The sequence below is a fragment of the Terrapene carolina genome, unplaced genomic scaffold (assembly GCF_002925995.2).
Source record: "Terrapene carolina triunguis isolate 2854851 unplaced genomic scaffold, T_m_triunguis-2.0 Scaffold96, whole genome shotgun sequence".
Taxonomy (NCBI): domain Eukaryota; kingdom Metazoa; phylum Chordata; order Testudines; family Emydidae; genus Terrapene; species Terrapene triunguis.
The window spans coordinates 21406712-21430643 of NW_020664447.1; positions in this window are offsets into that span (position 1 = coordinate 21406712).

Here is a 23932-nt window from a genome sequence, read left to right on the forward strand (position 1 = left end):
CTTTAAATGCTATGGCCATAAATTGTCTGGCTCCCTCTCAGTACACACAAGAGTGCATGTAGGCATCATTGCAGTGTGAAGCCTGAAAGCTGGCTGCATTATAACCTTTATTTTTTTCATGCTGTTATTACATCTCCTCTGATTATTTACAATGGTCCTATCAAACTGCTGCATTTGTCAATGAATCCATCACTTCTGACAACTCCATAGATAATATAATCCTAGTAGTCTTGTAAATGAGGGGCTAAATTCTCCTTTCAGTTACACTGGTCCAACCCATTGACTTCACAGGGGTCACACAGAGTAATCAAGTGAAGAATTCAGCTCCTGGCAATTCCCTGTTATTCTACCTCCTTGCTTTCTGCACTAATTGCTGCTATACAACATCTGTTTCATCTCAAAAGGGCCTCAACAGCTGTTGTCGGTACCACCTCTGCTTTGCCAGCATATAAGGATGCTTAAATGAATGTAGAAGAACTGGGATGCTTTGAGGCTCTCTGGCAAAATTGTTAGGTACTTTCCTACCCATTCTTGGTCACCAAACAGCATCTGTATTTGCTCCTCTTCCCCCCACCCCCTTACCTATTATTCACAGAAGCTCTCCCTTGAAACGTGTTGTTTTCTGAATGGACATTTTAGCATTGGAAAACCTGGTTAGCATGGGGCGGTTATGAGAGAGGTAGTTTCAGGGCTGATGTGAGTTATACAGCTATATCCAGAGGTGCCCACAGATATTTCAGCAAGAATTTGGTTCTTGTCTGTGTTTCAATCAGACACCTCACTCTGCAATGAATTAGGATGTGAACATTCCAGGCTAAATTCTGCTCTCAGTGACACCCATGAAATCCCATGGTAACAAAGCACCAAATTTGGCCCTAACAGATATAGACTTTAAGGCCAGAAGGGACCATCATGACCATCTAGTCTGATCTCCTGCACATTGAAGCCCACAGAACCTCATCCATCCACTCCTGTAAATAGATGCTTAACTGCTGGCTGAGTTACTGAAGTCCTCAAATCATGATTTAAAGACTTCAAGTTACAGAGAACCCACCAAGTTTAAACTTGCAAGTGACTTGTGCCCCATGCTGCAGAGGAAGGCAAAAAGACCCCGGGGTCTCTGCCAATTTGAGCCAGGGGAAAATTCCTTCCCGACCCCAAATGTGGCAATCCATTAGACCCTGCGCATGTGAACAAGACCCAGCAGCCAAATACCTCAGTTGACTGGTAACTCGGGAAAATGTGTTCTCTCTCATTCATTCAGCATCCCCTTGGTGTTTCCAACTCTTCTTTCATGGAGCTTTTAAAGGTTTTCCCTTGTTCTACCTAGGAAGCCCCTTGCAGCTCTGCCATTGGAGCTAAGGCAGAGTGTATGGACCAGTAGTGGCCTTCCTGGTGGTTTGCAAACTGAAACGTTTGATGACCCATGCAATGTAGGCTTGGGCTGTTGGGAGGTGAGGTCTTTCTCTGACAGAATAAAGAAGTCAGAGAACAATTGAGCTATGCCATTGGGTTCACATCTCCACCCCGCCTGATTGCTCCTGTAGCTCCCATCCCCCAGTCTGTCTGAAAGCTCCAGGTCCTATTTCCAGGATGCCTTTTCTCACTGAGCAATCAGACTGTCAGTTGGCACTGGTTCTGGTTCTTACTGATTCCGGTCAAGCCTCTTGTTCTCTACCGTGGCTGTCCATTAGCTGCTTATACCTTTGGCATTAGCAAACTGTCTCCTGGCCATGCAGCGCAGACCCTGCCACACTATAAGTGCACTCAGCATTGCAGTATTGCTGTTATTTCCCTACCCCTTCTCAATAGATCTCTCATGATGTCAGACACACTTGTTGGTGCACACACATCTTTTATAGCTGTTCTCTCCTGGCCCCCTCTACCATCCAATTAGAAGGCTGTCAGCGACAAAGCCATCACTCCTCCCGCAGCTCCTGACAACACTGGGCACTGCTGTACTGCTGCAGAAGATTAAAAGAGCCTTTCCTTTGTATTATCCAGTGGCTGCGTGCTCGCCAGAATCCAATTTCTCTTCTCAATGCATGTGTGTATAGAACAACTAATGCTCTACTTAAGAATGCTGTCTTCATCTTTATTAAAAAGAACAAGAACACCAAAATCCAGAGCTGTATATAAACATTTCCCCGCTATTTTCTTTTTACCAAGCCTTAAGAGAACTGCAGACCTTGACAGTTACAGGGTTTAGGGAATGGAGGTGCTTTCTAGTGGTTATAATAGGGGACTGGAATCAGGAATCCCAGGTTCTTTTTAATGATTCATTTAAAAATGATGGTGATTCTATTTCCTATTCGGTGATTGCTCTTTATCTTGGAAGTGCTCTGCAACTGAGAAACAAATGGGTGTGTAATTCTTTCCCCTCTAGATCACTGATTCAGATTTGCTCTAGACTGGTAGTAACTGAAAGTCATTGTACTTGGAAGACTGTTCAGCAACCTGTGTGGTGAATGACAGTCCTGTACATTAACTTTACCACCCAGCATAAAGATTATTGGGTAATACAAAAGAAATGTTGCTTTAACCTTCTGCAGCAGTACAGAGGTGCCCAGATTTGTCAGGAGCTGCAAAAGGAGTGATGGTCTCAGTGCCTAGATCTCAATGGCATTCCAGGAGTTCTACTGAGAGCAGAGTTTAGCCCATTAACTTTCAAACTATGGATTGCATTAAACAGTAAATGTGATGGATGGAATATGTAGGGTTGAAATGCAGTGTAAATTATCAACAAATGCTGTATAACCCCCAAGAAGGGAAACTAGCAATGTACAAACTAGGTTCAAAACAACCTCTCTGTTAATTCGTTTAGTGTCAAATACTGCACTCAGTTACACTGATGTAAATTTGGAGTAACTCCACTGTTACTGCAGTTACACAAGTCCCACTGAGGTCAGTATCTGATCCACACAGATTTAAAGATAAATGCCCTTTAGAATTCCTGATCCCACTATGCAAAATGAAATGCAAGATCAGGGTACTCTTTGAAACTGATAGAAATCGCTCTATTAGATTTCTCTCTCTACCCTCTCTTTTAATCAAATCATTGCACTGTAATCAGCTCCGATTCTAAGTCTCTATCTGTAAGAAACAGAGTGAGCTTAGAAAATAAAATGATTTAACACGTTGTTTCCTTCCTCATTTCTGCCCCGATTGAGTTTATTTCACAATTTCTCCTATTCATATGACTGTGTTGTTCTGCAGCCAGGAAGCCGGTAGGTCATTAATGCCACCTTAGTGTGATACCTTGGCAGAAAGATAGTTAGTGTTACTATTTAATAGGGAATCACTATGTTTGGATTTTCCATTTTAGAATCAGAGATGTCTTCAATGCCTTCTTATTTTCCGAATTCCTAGTCCCCTTAACTCTTACTTACTATATAGGGAACATATACTTTTCATCACAGCCTGTGTCCTAAAATAGGATGTAACCAATATGCATCCACCTGATGCACACAGCAGTAGTAGATATAGCAAAAATGAGCTTTTGGGGGAAATACATCTTTGTTTACTTTCTAAGATAAATATTGCAGAAATTACATCCTTTCAGCTTACAAATTCGTGTCCTGTAGGAAGAGTGGATTTCTTTCGATCACTTTCAGATGATATAAAGAAAAATGCTAGGAATGCTAAAGCCATAATCCTTCTATTCCTTTTGGCTACACTGTTTTGATAAAAATGATTACAGAATCCTCTTGATTTATGGTCAATCTGAGATAAATGTAAACAGGGTATTTGATTCTGAACAAATATGTCTTTCTATTAACACTTGTTCTGAGGATTTTCTGAAGATTTTTACAAGAAGACAAAAAACACAACAATTAAACAATTAAATAAATAAATTCAACACGGGAAGAATATTTACAAGTTGAGATATTTTCCCTGATATGTTTTGTTCTCACCATAGTTGTGAACAATTTAACTCTTTTCATTCTCAACAACATAATTCCCTAGCATTTTCCTGCCCACCATAGTAGGAACAATTGAGGGCAGCAAGAGAATAGTCATTATTTAGCCCTGGAAAATACATTGTTAATTCCGAAGCAGGGGACCTGGGACTGGCTCACTTTCTTCGGCGACACAGAGCAAGGACTCTCCATTGGGATCTGATCGGAGTCTTCTGCATTGTTGCTTTCCCATGAGTTGAGGGGCTGAGGGTCCTTGGTGGACTTCACCCCTCCCTATCCAGACAACCTTCTTGTCTCAGTTTCTGTGACTCTTTTACCCCAGAAAACTGATCCTATTTTTTCCTCTGTGTTCTTGTGAATTAACCGAACCACTAAAGCATAAATTTCTGCATGGAAAAAAATTCTTCTGCCCAGGAAAAGGGCATCACTGTATTTTTATATTTATTTCTACTTCAAGTGGACTTCCTGTCAACAACGCCCTAGAGGAAATAAACCAAAATCTGTTATGCATCAGTCTCTGTACTAAAGTACTTTGCATTCCACAGCTAATAATAGGTAATGATTTTCAATTGACAACTTACTTCCTCCCAAGTGTCATTTATAGACAATGTCAAGGAGAAAACTGTCAGGGACAGAATCATGTTTGAGAATGCAGCTGGCCTGACTTGACTTCCTGTATAGCTGGCTTCCTGTAGACCCCCAACTGCAAACAGCACATTGATAGGCTAGCTTTGTACAGATGGCTTCCTGTGATAGCTCTTCCTGGTCACCACAGCCTGCTGGATACAGACAAATATACATCAGCAATGAGCATTTTATATTTGTAAAACATCTGCATATTTGTCCTCAAGTTGCGGTGACCCTGGTGCAGTTATTCACGCGTGGAACTTTCTGTTCGATCTACTTAGAAAATTATTCATTGAAATATTTACTCAGTACTTCTCTAATTCCAGCCAGCTGAGTAGCTCAAAGGGGTTTGTAGACAATAATGAGTTAAGACTCATAGCACCCAGGTGAGGTAGGTAAATAGCCTTCCAACCATTTCACAAAAAAGTAAATTGAGATACAAAGAGGTTAAGTGACTTGCTCAAGGTCATAGAGTGAGCTGCAAAAAAGAACCTATGATTTGTGACTTGTGGTCCGAAGCTCTACCCACTTCTCAGCTGCTCTGTGAATTCCTTTCATAGTTCGATAAAAAGTCTCCACTTAGTATTAGTATATAATGGGAGGGTTAGTAGCACTATTAAGAGAAGTCATATTTATGGTGCCTCTAGTCTTCAGATTCTTCCCAGATCACCCTCCTTTGTGGTTTTGCTACTTTGTAAGTCAATTGATACACAGCATAGAGCCAACTCTGGACTCCACTCCACTGCTTAGGAGTTACAAGCAGCCAAGGGACAATTCCCCCAGCATAGGAGCCAACATAAGCAGACCTGTACAGTCCCCTCCTTGCCAGTCCTGATATAGGCTGAAAGTGGGAGAGATGTCCCTGTAGCACTGAATGCTCACCTGGGAGTGGTCTAACTTACTCTGGGAGCCATTTTGTCCCCTGCAGCAGCCTAGAATCCAGAGGGTGGAAATATGGCATAATGTGGATAGCCATCTGTCTTGGACGGGTTAGACACAACAAATCCTGCATCTTGGCAGGGGGTTAGACTAGACTGGCCTTGCAGTCCCCTCTTTGACCCTTGCGGTCCCTTCTATCCTATCCGTATGATTGTATAACAACCTTTTCCCTGCCTCCTTCTGGGCTGCACCTTCTGAGCTGTGCCTCTCCGGAGACCTATATATCCAGATCTCCTGGTCAGGCTTCCATACAATCACTCCCAGGCCTGCCGACAGAAATTTTTTTACATTACTGATCTTCTTGTAAAGATGCTGATTTCCAGACTGAATGTGGATATAAATGGGGCAGGCCATAGAGCGTTCTACTTCATGAGCTGACCAGCGTAATGAGATATGTGACACACAGGAGGACTGGTAAGGGACTGAACTTTCTTTCCTGACCCCAGCCTATGCACAGGTAGGTGATAGGTAACACAATGGGGTAGGTAACACGGTATATAAATCAGAGCAGGTTTGATCCCAGAAATACATTACTAAAAGGAGCAATTTCAGAAAAGATGATCAGCACCTAGACTGAGAACAGTAACGGCTTGGTCCTGCACCCACTGAAATCACTGAGAGTTCTGCTCTTTGTCCAGGAAAGCAGGATCAGGCCCTAAAGCTGGAGAACTCAGTGTTATACCTTCAAATAGATACTATTAAATGAAGCACTCTGTGCAATTCTCCCCTGTTTAGACCCATGGGGGGGGGGGTCCTACATATATTTCTGAGTAAAGTACATGTTTGTAGGTTGCAAGCAACTGCTCTCTGAATACCCTGGTTTCTGAGTGCTCTGCAGATACAGTAAATCACTTTTATTGACTAACGTCATTCACCATTGAGCTCCCAGTGACAGTGCTGCAGACTTTGGGACTGGCTCCTGTTTGGGGTGAGAAATGCAGCTGGATCTCTTCCTCATTTAAAATCAAAATGAGAGACAAGCCCATGTTTGATGTTGCTTTCAGTGGTTTTTAACAGAGAGGCAGATTCTTCATCCTGCCTGAGCTCTGATGATAAAAACATAAGAATGTCTGTACTAGGTTAGACCAATCTAGCCCAGTATCCATCTAGCCCAGTATCCTGTTTTCTGGTACCAGATACTTCAGAGGGAATGAACAGAACAAGGAAATTATCGAGTAATCCATTCCCTGTCGTCTAGTCCCAGCTTCTGTCAGCCAGAGGTTTCAGGACACCCAGAGCATGGGGTTGCATCCCTGACCATCTTGGCTAATAGCCACTGATGAACCCATCCTCCATGAACTTATCTAATTATTTTTTGACTCCAGTTATACTTTTAATACAAGAACCAGGGGACACCAAATGAAATTAGTAGGCAGCAGGTTTAAAACAAACAAAAGGAAGTACTTCTTCACAAAGCACACAGTCAGCCTGTGAAACTTGTTGCCAGGGGATGTTGTGAAGGCCAAAAGTATATAATAGGATTGAAATAACACCCAGTGCCTCTCCTCACTGTCCTGTACTATGTACATATTTAGACATTTCATTTAGGGCCTCATCCTGTGAGGTGATAAGTGGCCCTCAACTCCCACTGTCTTCAATAGGAGTTGAGGGTGCTCAGCACCTCACCGTATCAGACCCTTAAAGCACTATCCTATCCAGCTTGCCCAGCTTCAAGCAGGAGTAGAAAGTATTTCCTCAGCATTTGGGGTGACTCTTAGCTTCATCCAGACAAAGCTAAACCTACACTTGACCCTTCACTTCACATGCACCCTCAAACTCCTATGGAAGCTGATGGGTGTCTGAGATGCACAAAGAATGTAGGAGTAGGCCCATATTGTGTAAATATTTTCCATTTGAAAACAATCATTTGCCTCCCCATTGATTTATCACAGCACAATGTGTAATTTTTCCGATGAAAATTAGCAGTAGCAGTCGGCTAGACATGGCATGACTCTTGGATAATGAGAAAGCTTTGCTAGTGTACATCTCTCAGAACTAATATTTACCTAGACTACTTCAGCTTTCATAAGCTTTGATGGCTATCGAATCATATGCTGATCAGACTGGGTGGAATTCACTTCAGTCACATACAATCAGATTCATTCCTACAGGCTAGAATAGTGGCTGCTACCCCTCCATGCCTCTTGCACAAGGTGTTAGGACCACTGGATCCACACAAAGGCAGATCCCACTGCCTGTTCCCTGACTTGCTCCCAAAACCACCTTCTGCCAGGACCTAGATGAGGTGGGCGTGTGGGCCCAGACTGGGGCATACAGTGTGTGAGAGGACACCCAAAGCAGCAACTCTGCCAATTGTTCCCCTGTCCAGCTGCCCTGCAGTGGCACAGAAGGCATTGCATAGCCCTTCATGTGAAGGTGATTTTCACTCTTTATAGCTATTAGGCCAAATTCTGCTCTCAGTTATACAAGTTCAAGGAAGTTATTAGTCCTGATTCTTCTCTCACACTGATCTTACACTGATATAACTACAGCTGAGTAGGAAACAGTTTTCCTGTCCTGGGAAAAATGTCAAGATTTCAAGACAATGTCCCATACCAAATAGAGACAAAAGTCAAAAATGTCAAAAATTTTCTCAAACCAATCGCCCCCACCCTCCAAAAAAATTCAGTTCAGGTCAATCCAAACATTTTATTTAGATTTTAACCTTTTTTGTTTAATTATTTTAAACTATAAATTAACTTAATTTTCAAAACAAAAAGTCATTTTGAACCAAAAAATTGAAACTTTTCATTTCAAAAATATGGTAAGGGGACATTTTGACCGTTTCAAAGTGTTGTTTTTTTTTTGTCAAAACTTTTTTGAAAGAGGAAAAGCATAAAAACTGATCATTTCCTGTGAAAACCTGGTTTTGATAAATCGGCATTTTCCAACAGAAAAGCATGTCATTGAAAAACTTCCAGCAGCTCTGGATAGAACTCCATTGATTTAATCACTTATTCCTGATTTACTCCAGTGAAGGAAGAGGAGAATCAGGCCCATTGGATTGGGGTAAGCATTTGGCCCACTTTTGTTATTGGATCAGATGTGTGATCCACCCTGGAGTGAGCACATTGAGACATGTAGAACCATGGATGCATGTAACAGGCATATTGTCGCTGATTCGGAATTACTCTGTTCCTATGCTCAGTGCAGAAACAAAATGGGGGAGGCCTTTAAGCCATCTTTGCCCTTCCCATATTCTGGGGTAGTCAGCGGCCTGCCCAGGCCTTGCTGTAAATTAGAGTGGCCTAACTCTAGTGACCCTATGGACCATGAGAAGCAGAGACTAGCCAGAGTGCATTGTGCTCCAGACACACACTTCCTCCTTCCCAGAGTGTCCCTTCTCACCTCTGGCTCATATAAATGCTATACAGTAGTAATAGCACTGCCTGCCTTCCAGTGTACCAATGTCCCACAGCACCATCTGAATTTTCTTTTTATGTATCTGACTATTTCCCTAACACTGACATTGATTTTAACCTTCTTGGGCCCATGAGCCCAAATCAGCTTATCCTGACTCAATGCCAGCTGAGTTAGGCTCCATGTGCTGGTAATACAGCCTAAGAGCAGTATCCACCAGCTCTCCACTCCCTGATACTGGAGCAGCATACAGGGGCAAGAAAGAATTGGGCTCTTTATGCCTATTTCAAGAAGGTATGTTGTAGTGCAGACAGCATTTCATTCTAGCTGCATGTGGGCTTCCGTGTCAGACTTATCAATATTATTGCATTTCCTAGAGCTGTGACTGGAGAGATGGAATAGAAGAGGCAGGCAAAGATTCATGTGTTACTTCTGGATCTATGTTTGGAGGAAAGACTGTGAATCTGGCAGAAAGGCAAGAGGCAGGACATTTTCTAAAACACCAGGATGACCCTTTTTACCTGTGTACATTTTTAAGACCTTAGTCTGGTCCCTTTCCCCTCCTTCTACATCCTTTTGGATTCTAGCATCCGTAGTTCTGGTGCAGGGAAGAAAACTCAACACTGCTGTTGAGTTAATGACACAGGAGTTTGTAATTGCTGATACTGGTTTATGTGGTGGAAGCTGTCTTGCTCTCTTCATCACTTTGTTTTTAATTTCCTTTCCTAAAAAAAGCAGCTTATTGCATTGCTCAGGTCTGGATATTTGTAGCCAAATTTTCAAAAGCAGCCACCAATTTTGAGCGCACAATTTTTTGGTGCCTGACTTTAGACACTGAGAGCCTTTTTTCAGAGATGTGGAGTTCCTGCAGCTCCCATTGACTTGAAGGTGGAGTTTAGCATGCACAGTACCTCTGAAAATCAGCTCTTAGGTGTCTCAGTTGGGCATCCGGAACATGAGGCACTGAAGGCAATGAGCACATTTTAAAGTTTTGGTTTTGAGTTTTTTTCAGGCTATGATATGACCCAAGCCACAACTGATCTTCATATCTGAACTTTTCCAAAATTTGGGATGCTGGATCCAGGGTTTTGGTTTGAGTCTCTCCTATTTTTTTGTATAGTGATTAATTTTCCTATGTTAAGAACAAGTCACATAAAGCTAGTAACAATCATTACATCTACCCAAGAGTGCTGTGTCCCACTCATCATAACATCAAGAGCTTTTCTTGCTAGTATTCTATATTATGTTTCCATATGATATTTTCTGCCTGTTCCTAGAGCCCCTAATCCAAAATTTACCAGAACGCTTATGTAGCAAGGGGGCATGGCCTCCCTCCGAGATTGACAGGGCCTGGGCTCCTAGACTATTGACTGTTTGGCCCTGCTTGAGGGCCAGAGCCATAGACTGTTTGGGGCTCCACCCTGCCTGAGGGCTTACGCCCCAGAGACTGATTACTGCCCAGCCCAGCTCAGAGAGCCTGGGGCACCAGAGATAGCTAGTTTCTCCTTTCCATACTGCCTTTCTAGGTCTGAGACAGCGAGGGGGCGTGACCTCCCTGGGAGGGATGGCCACACACTCTTACATTTTGAATATGTGTGTGTTCTACTTTGCTTGCCTGGATTTTCTACTCAAAAATTTTGTTTAATCAACAAATGCAGCCAGTTTTTAAATTAAATCTGTCTTCATTTTCCAGGTCATTTTCTCTTTTTTAAAAACTTTACAAAATGAATAAAACTGCCTCTGCCCTGTTGCATCCTGCTGTATATTCCTTCACTGCCTGGACTTCTCTTCTTCTTCTGACAATCTCTGTTTTCTTCTCCCTAACCCAATTATTTTTCCATTTTAATGGTTCTTCCCCTTCTTCCACATAACCAAGATACCATGCTGGTGAGTGTGATAGATAGATAGGGGCTGGGAAGGAGGGTCCACCCTGAAGGCCCAAAATATTGGCATCTCCCACCCTCCATTTAGCCTCAGTCCACCCTTTCTTGGGGAGCTGGCAGAATCACATATAAGCCAGCTCCCCAAAAGCTGCCTTGAAATTCTAGCAGAAAATCTAGCAGAAATTTCTTAGCTTATATGCACATGTTTACAGTCATTCTCACCATCTTCCTTTTCATCTTCTTGCTCTGATATTTTAGACATCTAATAAGCTGCCTGTTTTGCCTTTAATCACACAGCAAAAGCCCCCTTCACCATTCATGCTGGACTCTTTTTATTGCCACTATATTCATTACTAACTAATCCACAGAACCTATTCAGCACATAACCCTCTTTTTTTTTTGTTTGAACATCATCCATTTCCCCTGTGTGTATGTTTCTTTCTTGCTCCCTCTATCTCATCCCATCCCATTAGCGCTCTGTGCTGAATAGCCTGTTCCAGGACATCAAACTTTAATTTAAACAGAAGATGATCAATAAGCTTAGCAAACTGTCCATGTCAACCTCAGCAGTTTGACTCAAAGTGTTTTATAGGTAATTTAAAGAGCATCCTCATTCGTCCCTATGATGTGGGAAATATCTATTGCTTGCTTGGCCTGCTGCATCTTAGCATGCTGGTTGAGAAGAATGTGAATCTCCTTTAGACACCCATACTAGTAAATGGTACAAAGCAGCTATTCTGGGTCTGAATGTTAGGATGTGTCTATACAGCTATTAAACACCTGCAGCTGGCCCAGGTCAGCTGACTTGATTTCATGGGGCTCAGGCTGTGGGGTTGTAAAATTGTGGTGCAGATGTTCAGGCTCAGGTTGGAGCCTAAGCTCTGGGCACCCATGACAGGTAAGGGTCCCAGAGATCAGGCTCCAGCCCAAGCCCAAATATCTACACCACAATTTTACAGCCCCGCAAATGGAGCCCTGGGAGCCCGTCAGTTGACATGGGCCAGCTGTGGGAGTTTTATTGCTGTATGGACATACCCTTAGTGTCTTCTGAGGCCACAAAAGCCAGGACATTTGGGACAAGACTTCCAGTCACACAGGGAGTGTTGAAAAACCCCTAGTTAGAAGATTAAAATAAAAGTCTGTTAGGGAAATAGTCAGATACATAAAAAGAAAATTCAGATGGTGCTGTGGAACATTGGTACACTGGAAGGTGGGCAGTGCTATTACTACTGTATAACATTTATATTGAAATAATCCCTAACGTCCACAACCAGGTTGGGCCCCATTGTGCGTCACAAACACATAACAAATGATCATCACTCCCCTAAAGAGCTTACAGTAGGGTTGCCAACAGTCCCTTATTACAAGGGACGTCCCTTATTTTTTCATCTCTGTACAAGATCAGGAATTTCTGAGATATGCAAAAAGCAGCAAGAAATTCCCCTGCCGAATGTAGCTGAGTACGGCTTATTAATTATTATTATTAATAGCAATAATAATAATAATTACTAATATCAGGAGGCAGGGTGGGGTAGGGGTGCTAAGAAAACAGTTCCTTATTTTTGAAATACAATGTTGGCAACCCTAGCTTACAGTGTGATGGATGTTTGCCCTGCCATTACCCTGCACCTGTTCTGTGGATAAATAGAGAACTCCTCACTCTTGCTTAAAGTAGTTTTAACTCACCCCCTGGGATGATGATTCCCTCCTCCCACCCCAACTTTAGTCTGTACTGGCGGGATAACAGGACAAGCAGATCAACTATTGCCCAACTCTCATTTTTCCTGCCTGGCCCATGGGCTGAGTGGAGTTTTGGGATGGAAAGAGGATGTCAAGGAGCAGGACAGTTTTCTAGCAATACACTGGACACAGCTGAGCTGATCCTACCAGGGCTGACTGACTGCACTTCCTCATGTCGAGATAACTACTATTTAAGCCAGCAAAGCTCACTGACTGCTCAATGAGTTTCCTGTCTGCAGCTGTGCTTGGTCCCACTTCCTGTCCTTCCTGCTCCTGTGCCCGCTTCAGCCCCTACCCTTCTCCATCCTTAACACTCCGGCTCTGCTTCCCGACCAAGTCTTTGGCTCACCCACTGGCTCTGATATTCAGCTTCTGATCACTGGCTCTGACCCTTGGCTCTGCTCTCAATTACATCCCCAGTTGTCCCATGGCCCTGATTCTTAACTCCAGCTCAGCTCCGCTCTCACCTCCGGCCAGGTTACCCTAGGGGCTCTGACCATTAGGCCCGATCATGCATGTCCTGGTCATGTCCTTGACAGATTGAGCAGCCCAAAAGAAAAAGACTGACGACCAGGCTCAGCTGTGAGACTGAACCCCTTTAAGGCATCCCTCTTCCTGATGGAGGAAACGGGCACCTTGCAGAGGCTGCAGATCCAGATCATGGCCCTGCAGGCACAGATCTCACTACCTCAGGCCCATGTCCTTCATGAACCAAAGAATCCGCTGCTGGCTCACTTTGATGGTGACTGCAGGAAATTTTGCAGCTTCCTGAATCAATGCCGGCTCCTGTTCATGCCAGGACTTCTGTCATTGCCCACTGACCAGGCCCAAGTGGGGCTCATTATCAGCCTGCGAGGGCAACTGGAGGAATTTATCCAAGCCATGGTGATTGTTTTCTATTACCCGAATTGTGCCCACTCTGCTAAGAGCACACTTCAGAGTCTACACCAAGGGAACAGACCAGTTGCCAGGTTCGCTGAGGAATTCCAGCACTTAGCAACCAACACTAGATGAAGAAATTAAGAATGAGCTGGCACAGATAAAGTCACCATTCCACCTAGACATGCCCTGGTCAAGCTGTGCATCAGCATCAACAATTGCTTAGCCGAATGCCAACTAGAAAGGGAGTCCAGTTTTCAACCCCCACAAGCCAACCAGATTTGACCCTGCATTACTGACTCAGAAAAGAGCTGGCGACAAGCTTTAGACTTATGCCTATATTGCAGGGAACCTTGTGTCCTGTCCTGGTTGGGAAAGCACCTTTTGTCAACCAGTACCTTGGCCATTGGTGGCCAATGAGCCACCGCCCTCCAACTTCCTCCTCAGTTATGCCATTTTATTCTAGCTGAGGTTGAACTGAGGGTGCTGGTGGACTTGGGTTCTGACAACTTTATGGACATAGGATTTGCTCAGACTCATAACATCCTCAGCATGAGAGATCCCTGATTAACTCAGCATAAAAGCAACCCCTATTAGGTGTAATCCAATTATGAGTTCCCCACTCTCCTCTGGCCCAGTTACTCATCAAACAACACTACTGACTATGACCACCATCCAAGCCCATTTGGAGATCTACAATTTGTTCTGATATGTATCCCTCACTCCCCTGTCATCCTTGGTATTCCTGGGCGGGTTGTCCACGACTCATGCATCCAGTGGGGCTCACTCATAGTGCACGTTACCTCAAGATTCTGCTGCCAGTCATGTCTTCCAAGGTCAGGTGTCAGAGCCGAACCCACCCACGATGTAGTGGCTGAAGGGGAGGGGGGACTTTAAAGCTAGAAGCTGCCCTCTCTGTCACCCCTTCAACCACATTGGGTATTCCAGAGAAATATTGAGACTATGGTGATATCTTTAACAAAAAAGGGGGGCAAATTATGATTGCCCCATCGACCTGCAGCTCGGGTCTGACATTCCCTTCAGCCATATTCACTCCCTCTCAGAACTGGAACTCCAGACACTCCAGGAACACCTCCATGAAAATTCAGAGAAAGGATTTACTTGCCCTTGTTCCTCTCAGGGCGGGAAGGGGGACTCTGACCTTTTTCATGGCAAAAAAAGATGGCACCCTGCACCCCTGTGTTGATTACTGGGCCCTGAATTGAGGGATTTTTCTAAACTGGACCTTCGCAGCACCTATAATCTGGTTCATATTGGAAGGTGATGAGTGGAAGACAGCATTCTGCACTCGATATGGACATTTTGAGTAGTTAATTATGGCATATGAGCTATGTAACACTCCAGCTATGTTTCAGCATTTTATGAACAACATATCCTAGGACATGCTGGACTGATTTTTTGTTATCTGTTTAGATGATATTCTCGTCTTCTTTGAAAACCAGAAGCTAAATGAGCAACATGTTTGCCTTGTCTTTGACAGACTTTGCCAGAATCACCTCTATGCCAAACCAGAGAAATGTGAATTTGAAAAGGACACTATCGAGTTCCTTGGTTATATCATTTCTCTCAAGGGCCTAACAATAACCCACAGAAAGTGTCTGCCAACACTAGGAGGAGTGCCCCAAAGGATGTCAAGGAAGTTCAGTGGTTTCTTGGATTTGTCAATTTTTATTGGTGTTTCAATGAAGAATTATCCCAGCAAGTGGCACCAATAACTGCACTCCTCCAAAAACAGATTTGTTTTCTCTGGTCAATGGAGGTATGGTCTACCTTGGATCAACTGAAGAAAGCTTTTTACTTCAGCTACTGTTCTTGTGCATCCAGATGCTAGCAAACCTTTTACTAAAGAAACAGATACATCAAACATTGCAAATGGGGCTGTACTTTCACAAAATGCAGGCCCCCTGTAACCAACTTCCATCATTGTGCGTATTATTCCCATAAACTAACCCCTGCTGAGAAAAACTATGATATCTGGGACAAGGAGCTGCTCACAATCAAAATAGCATTCGAAGAATGGAGACATCTTTTGGAGGAGGCTCAATTCCCAGTCCAGGTCCTTACAGATCACAAGAACTTTGAACAGCCCATAATCTTAATCAGTGGTAGCGCCAATTGTCACTTTTTTTCACCAGATTTGATTTGATCATTACCTACTGCCTTGGGACATGAAACAGGAAAGCAGAACCCTCTCCCACAAGGACGAATATTCCCATCTGAACATGGCTCCTGGAGATACTCTACTACAACCAGCTAATTTTATTTGTGGAACCACAGCCCAGGATTTGATGTCTGTTATTTGGACGCTACTCCCAAAAGACCTGCAAGCAGTCAAAATCTGTCAGACACTTGATAACTCCGACACCCCTGTCAACTTGAATTTGCATTTGCACAATGGTCTACTGTATCATGGGAAGTGCCTTTACATTCCAGAAAGTCAGCCCAAACGCGAAGTGTTGTGGATGTGCCATGATATGCCAGTGGCTTGGCATTTCGGCTGTTATAAAACTCAGGACTTGGTGGTATGATGTTTCTGATGGCCAGGGGTGAGTACTGACATGGCAAAGTATGTCAGCTCCTGTGACTGTGCTGTTGGAGCAAGTGCCTACATGCTAAACCACTCAGTCTACTTCAACCTCTACCCACTCCACCTCAATCCTGGTGTGTGATCTCGTTGGACTTCATTGTAGAAGTACTTTGCTCCTAAGATCATGGTGGCAGTTGATCTCTTCACTAAGATGGCATGCTTTATTTCTTTTCACTCTCTCCCCACCACTCAGGAAAAAGCCTGCCTTTTCCTAAACCATGTTTTTCGGCTCCATTAATTCGGAATAGTGTTTGATTAGGGCCCACAATTCACCTCCCAGTTCTGATGTGAACTCTGTAACTCTGTAGGAATTGAACTTTTCATCTCCTCAGCCTACCACGTGCAGACCAATAGGCAGAGAGAGCAGGTAAATCAAATCCATGAGCAATACCTCTGATGCTTTCTTAACTATCGCCAAGATGACTGGTCATTTTCCTGCCATGTGCCAAATTTGCTTACAATAACTCCATCCGTACCACTATCCAGTGTAGTCCTTTTTATGCCAGATATGGTTTTCACCCTCACCTCCATCCAGTCACTCCTGCAGACTCACAAGTTCCTGCTGCAACAGACCTCATTACCCACTTTCACCAAATTCACCTGGAGTATCTGGAAGCTGCTAAGGAAACACATACGTGTCATGCCAAACCTGCCAATTTGCACCGACACTAAGAGTAGGGGATAAAGTCCGGCAGTCTGCTAAACATCTCAGATCCTCCCACCCATCTGTCAAATTAGACCATCAACACCTGAGTTTATTTGAAATTATTGAACAAGTCAACCTGTTAGCATTTTGACTCCAGCTGACCGAATCTGTGAAAGTTCACCCAGTTTTTCATTTGTCTGTCCTGAAGCCCTACACAGAAAATCCCTTCCCTGGCCACTCCACTCCACTCCCTTAGAGGTTCAGGATCAGGAAGAATATGAAGTCTGAGAAATCATGGATTCTAAGCAAACCTGAGATCTGCTTTACTCCCTGGTGGACTAGGAGGGTTATGGCCTGGAAGAACGATCTTGGGAACCAGATGGTCGAGAAGGGAATCTCCATGCTCTGGAGCTCATATTCACCTTTCACCAGAAGAACCCAGAAAAAATGTGTCGAGGATCTGGTCCATGATCTGAAATCCCCCCCCTCCCCCCCCCCCCCCCCCCCCTTAAAATTTGGATAATATGGATCTAACAACTGCTGGGTTGAGTTTTGCGAAATCAAAACCCAAGCAATAACTTTTCACAAAAACCACACCCAGCAGACTCATCTCATCTCTGCTGTTTGTGCCATAGCTTGGAGTCCATATGTATTTTCAATCTATTAGAAAAAAGAAAATATCTCCACCCCTTCCTGTACATTGCCCCCGTGTGAGAATTTACAGCAAGAAGCTTGGGTCACTGTGACCACTCAAGCCTGAACCCAATTGGGTGTCCCAAATAGAATAAGTTATCTATCCATAAGGCCCTATGGTCTAATATTCAGGCACCCTGGGTAAATCTGTAATCTACAGTGTTTTGTGTCAGAGAGTTTACAGAGAAAAGATTACATCCATACCTTTATTTTGAAAATACCTGTTTTATATCAGAAGTCACATGCCTAGCTGAGCTGTAAACACACTCATGAGCTTCCTGTGATGATAAAATGAACTGGGTTGAACATAACTAGTGAGGTAAATGAGCTAGTTAGAATATATTTGATGTTGTAATGTACAGCTGGTCACAATGGTAGTTCACATTTCCTATCCTAATCCCATCTCCAGAATGTCTACACTAACAGCAGATGAATACTTAACTGGGGAATGTTCCATCGCTGCATTTATAAACTCAAGCTATCAACTATTAGTTGGAGAAGTGATATGACCCAATACTGTGTATAAGGGAGGAGGAAGGAAACTTCATTAAAATTAATACCAAATTAATGTTGGGGAATTTTTGGCTATCAAACAGTATGCTCAGAAAGCCAGGATACAGAAGAAAGTGACAAGGGGAGCCTGTGAACCAGTGGAATACGAAGTTTATGGAATCTTGGGTGGTGGAGGTTGATGGTTTCAACAATCAGTCCTCTTATCATGATGACATTATTCCATTTGCTTTAGGTCTCCTACCCACAATGCACTGTGGATGCAAGACTAGGGGCACCTACAGAAAATAGTGGTCCTGAGGACATAAAATTCAGTGCACCCTCAGCCTACACAAAAAGGGCTTGCATCAGCCACATAACTCATATGTTATTTTTCCATGCCTGCTCTCTGCTTGGAGCAAGTATCTGTGATTTAGCATTCGAGAAAAGGACAGTTTCTGAAGAAAGACTCCAGGTCCCTCTTCTTTTATAGATCAGGTCTTCCTAGGGCAGTCAGAAGTCCGTTCCCTGACTCCTACTCCCTTCCCTCCACCTCTTGCCTCACCAGAATAGGCCTAAAATGATCAGCTGGCCACTGTATCTCACTAGAATGATTGACAATCTATTTTTTGGCTGCTGTACAAAGTTAGGGGAATCTGCTGGGTGCATGAGGTATGCACTGCAGGCACCTGATACCTCACAGCAGGCCTCATTGGGTAAGTGTTGTGAGGGGAAATCCTTGAGGAACAGTAGCTAGCATTCATGTTTCCAGTGCTATGGGAGGAGTTGCTGATTGCCCATCTTAGGCCTGGTCTACACTACGAGTTTAGGTCGACTTTAGCAGCGTTAAATCGAATTAAGCCTGGACACGTTCACAAGACGAAGCCCTTTCTTTCGACTTAAAGGGCCCTTTAAACTGGTTTCTTTACTCCACCTCCGACGAGGGGATTAGCGATAAAATCGGCCTTAGCGGGTTGGAATTGGGGTAGTGTGGATGGAATTTGACGTTATTGGCCTCCGGGAGCTATCCCACAGTGCTTCATTGTGACCGCTCTGGACAGCACTCTCAACTCAGATGCACTGACCAGGTAGACAGGAAAAGCCCCGCGAACGTTTGAATTTCATTTCCTGTTTGCCCAGCGTGGAGAGCACAGGTGACCACGCAGAGCTCATCAGCACAGGTAACCGTGATGGAGTCCCAGGATCGCAAAAGAGCTCCAGCATGGACCGAACGGGAGGTACGGGATCTGCTCGCCATATGGGGAGATGAATCAGTGCTGGCTGAACTCCGTAGCAGTAAACGAAATGGTAAAATATTAGAAAAGGTCTCCAAGGCCATGAAGGACAGAGGCCATAACAGGGACGCACAGCAGTGCCGCGTGAAAATTAAGGAGCTAAGGAAAGCCTACCACAAAGCCAGAGAGGCAAACGGAAGGTCCGGGGCAGAGCCGCAAACATGCCGCTTCTACGCGGAGCTGCATGCCATGCTAGGGGGTGCAGCCACCACTACCCCAACCGTGTGCTATGACTCCTTCACTGGAGAAACACACAGGGAAGCGGGTTCGGGGTACGAGGAAGATGAGGATGAAGATAATGTAGATAGCTCACAGCAGCAAGGAAGCGGAGAAACCGGTTTCCCCAACAGCCAGGATATGTTTATCACCCTGGACCTGGAACCAGTAACCCCCGAACTCACCCAAGGCGTGCTCCCAGACCCTGAGGGCACACAGGGGACCTCTGGTGAGTGTACCTTTTTAAATATTACACATGGTTTAAAAGCAAGCATGTTTAATGATTAATGATTCATTTGCCCTGGCAATCGCGGCCAGTACAGCTACTGGAAAAGTCTGTTAACGTGTATGGGGATGGAGCAGAAATCCTCCAGGGACATCTCCAGAAAGCTCTCCTTCATGTACTCCCAAAGCCTTTCCAAAAGGTTTCTGGAGAGGGCTGCCTTATCCCGTCCGCCATGGTAGGACACTTTACCACGCCAGGCCAGTAGCACGTAGTCTGGAATCATTGCATAACAAAGCATGGCAGCGTATGGTCCCGGTGTTTGCTGGCATGCAGACAACATCCATTCCTTATCGCTCTTTGTTATCCTCAGGAGAGTGATATCATTCACGGTCACTTGGTTGAAATGGGGCGATTTTATTAAGGGGACATTCAGAGGTGCCCCTTCATGCTCTGCTGAACAGAAATGTTCCCCGCTGTTAGCCACGCTGTGGGGGGGGAGGGGTGAAGTGATCATCCCAGAGAATTGGGTGTGGGGGGGGAGGGGGGTTAGTTGGGTTTGTGCTGCATGTTAACCCAGAAACCGCAGCCCCTCCTTTTACATTGCAAACCCATTTTAAATGGCCAACCCAACGGGTGCTTGGTATGGGAAATGAGGGCGTTACTGTTTGAAACCATTCCCACATGTTAAGAAGGTTAAAAAAGCCAAAAGACTGTGGCTTACCATGGCTGCCTGCAAGCCGAAATCTGTTGCCTGGCACTGCATGAGTGATCTCTCACACCAAACCGGCAGGCCCTCAATATAAGAGGAAAAATGCGACCTTGTAACGAGAGCACATGTGCTGTGTAATGTGAACAGCAAAATTTAACGTGAAAGAGTGTACCCATTGTTCTCTAAAATGTGTCTTTTTTAACCACCTCTCCCTTCTCCTCCACCAGCTGCAAATGTTTCTTCTTCACAGAGGCTAGTGAAGATTAGAAGGAGAAAACGGCAGACTCGGGATGATATGTTCACGGAGCTCCAGATGTCCTCCCACGCTGACAGAGCACAGCAGAATGCATGGAGGCAGTCAATGTCAGACTACAGAAAAGCACAGTATGAACGAGAGGAGAGGTGGCGGGCTGAATCGCGGGATGAACAGAGCAAGTGGCGGGCTGAAGATGATAGGTGGCGTCAGCTTGCAGACAGAAGGCAAGAGTCGATGCTCCGGCTGCTGGAGCATCAAACTGATATGCTCCAGCGTATGGTTGAGCTGCAGGAAAGGCAGCAGGAGCAGAGACCGCCACTACAGCCCCTGTGTAACCAACAGCCCTCCTCCCCAAGTTCCATAGCCTCCTCACCCAGACGCCCAAGAACACGGTGGGGGGGCCTCTGGCCACCCAGTCACTCCACCCCAGATGATTGCCCGAGCATCAGAAGGCTGGCCTTCAATAAGAGTTAAAGTTTTAAACTGCAGTGTGTCCTTTTCCTTCCCTCCTCCCCCACCCATCCCGGGCTACCTTGGCAATTATCCCCCTAGTTGTGTGATGAATTAATAAAGAATGCATGAATGTGAAGTAACAATGACTTTATTACCTCTGCAAGCGGTGCTCGAAGGGGGGAGGGGAGGGTGGGGTAGTTGGTTTACAGGGAAGTAGAGTGAACCGGGTTGGGGGGGCGAAGGGTTCATCAAGGAGAAACAAACAGAAGTTTCACACCGTAGCCTGGCCAGTCACAAAACTCGTTTTCAAAGCTTCTCTGATGTGCACCGCGCCCTGCTGTGCTCTTCTAACCGCCCTGGTGTCTGGGTGCGCGTAATCAGCGGCCAGGCGATTTGCCTCAACCTCCCACCCCGCCATAAATGTCTCCCCCTTACTCTCACAGATATTGTGGAGCGCACAGCAAGCAGCAATAACAATGGGGATATTCTTTTCTCTGAGGTCTGAGCGAGTCAGTAAGCTGCGCCAGCGCGCTTTTAAACGTCCAAATGCACATTCCACCACCATTCGGCACTTGCTCAGCCTGTAGTTGAACAGGTCCTGACTACTGTCCAGGCTGCCTGTGTACGGCTTCATGAGCCATGGCATTAAGGGGTAGGCTGGGTCCCCAAGGATCACGATAGGCATTTCAACATTCCCAACGGTTATTTTCTGGTCCGGGAAGAAAGTCCCTTCCTCCAGCTTTCGAAACAGAGCAGAGTGCCTGAAGACGCAAGCATCATGTACCTTTCCCGGCCATCCCACGTTGATGTTGGTGAAACGTCCCTTGTGATCCACCAGGGCTTGCAGCAGCATTGAAAAGTACCCCTTGCGGTTTATGTACTCGGTGGCTTGGTGCTCCGGTGCCAAGTTAGGGATATGGGTTCCGTCTATCGCCCCACCACAGTTTGGGAATCCCATTGCAGCAAAGCCATCCACTATGGCCTGCACGTTTCCCAGAGTCACTACCCTTGATATCACCAGGTCTTTCATTGCCCTGGCAACTTGGATCACAGTAGCCCCCACAGTAGATTTGCCCACTCCAAATTGATTCCTGACTGACCGGTAGCTGTCTGGCATTGCAAGCTTCCACAGGGCTACCGCCACTCGCTTCTCCACTGTGAGGGCTGCTCTCATCCTGGTATTCTGGCGCTTCAGGGCAGGGGAAAGCAAGTCACAAAGTTCCATGAAAGTGCCCTTACGCATGCGAAAGTTTCGCAGCCACTGGGAATCGTCCCACACCTGCAGCACGATGCGGTCCCACCAGTCTGTGCTTGTTTCCCGGGCCCAGAATCGGCGTTCCACGGCATGAACCTGCGGCAGTAACACCATGATTTCTACATTGCTGGGGCCTGTGCCTTGTGAGAGGTCTATGTCCATGTCAATTTCCTCATCACTCTCGTCGCCGCGCTGCAATCGCCTCCTCGGCTGGTCCTGGTTTTGCTTTGGCATGTCCTGGCTCTGCATATACTCCAGGACAATGCGCGTGGTGTTCATAGTGCTCATAATTGCCGCGGTGATCTGAGCGGGCTCCATGATCCCAGTGCTAGCTATGGCATCTGGTCTGAAAAAAGGCGCGGAACTAGTATCTGACGGACGGAGGGAGGGAGGGAGGGGCGAGTGACGACATGGCGTACAGGTACAGGGAATTAAACTCAACCAAGATGGCTGTGCATCAGAGAGAAACACAAACAACTGTCACACAGAATGGCCCCCCCCAAAAGATTGAACTCAAAACCCTGGGTTTAGGAGGCCATTGATTTCACGGAGGGAGGGGGAAGCAAATGAATACAGAACAAATCTATTTTTTACATCTTAAGCTGGCAGACGAAGGTGCAACATGACTGATAGCCCTCATCATCTTCTGGGTGCTTGGCAGAAAATTCTGGGCGCTTGGCAGAAAATAGCATACTACGACTGATAGCCATCATCGTCAAGACAGTTCGATAGGACTGAGCACGTCTGCCCAGGTGCCCATGATTGACAGCCACTGCAGTACGATGACGACTGATACCAGTTGTAATATACCATCTTCTACCAAAAGGCAAGGGGCTGCTGCTGTGTGCAATGCAGCCCCACGTCTGCCAGCCCCACGTCTGCCAGCACCCAGATCGCCGATGAAGGCTACCAGTCATACTGCACCGTCTACTGCCAAAAGGCAATTAGCTGCTGCTGTGTAGCAATGCAGTACCACGTCTGCCGGCACCCAGAGGACATATGGTGACGGTGAGCTGAGCTGAGCTGAGCGGGCTCCATGCTTGGCATGGTATGTTGTCTGCACAGGTAACCCAGGTAAAAAGGCGTGAATCGATTGTCTGCCGTTGCTCTGACGGAGGGGGAGGTGCCTGACGACATGTACCCAGAACCCCCCGCAACACTGTTTTGCATCATTCAGGCATTGGGATCTCAACCCAGAATTCCAATGGGCGGCGGAGACTGCGGGAACTGTGGGATAGCTACCCACAGTGCAATGCTCCGGAAGTCGACGCTAGCCTCGGTACTGTGGACGCGGTCCACCGACTTAATGCACTTAGAGCATTTTATGTGGGGACACACACAATCGGCTGTATACAACCGATTTCTATAAAACCGGCTTCTATAAATTCGACCTAATTTCGTAGTGTAGACATACCCTTAGAGACTGATGATCCACACATGCAAGTTATTGAAGGGGCCAGGTAGGATGTTCAGACTGGGAGAAATCAGCAGTAAAATATATATTGCTGTGATGCAAACTGTTTGGGGGAACTGTTAGTAGGGCCCCCAGGAAACCTTTTCAGAGCAGGTTTTAGAACAGCAAGCGTTGTCTTCTCTTACTGAGTAGCACAGACAGCCAAGCAGGCCCTTACAAGAGAGGCTATAAGTTTCTAAAGTCATTTAGCTCCTAACTGACTCTGGGCAGGAAATTACACAACGGATGTTGAAATGTTGCCCTGTTGAAAAGTTGTCATTTGAG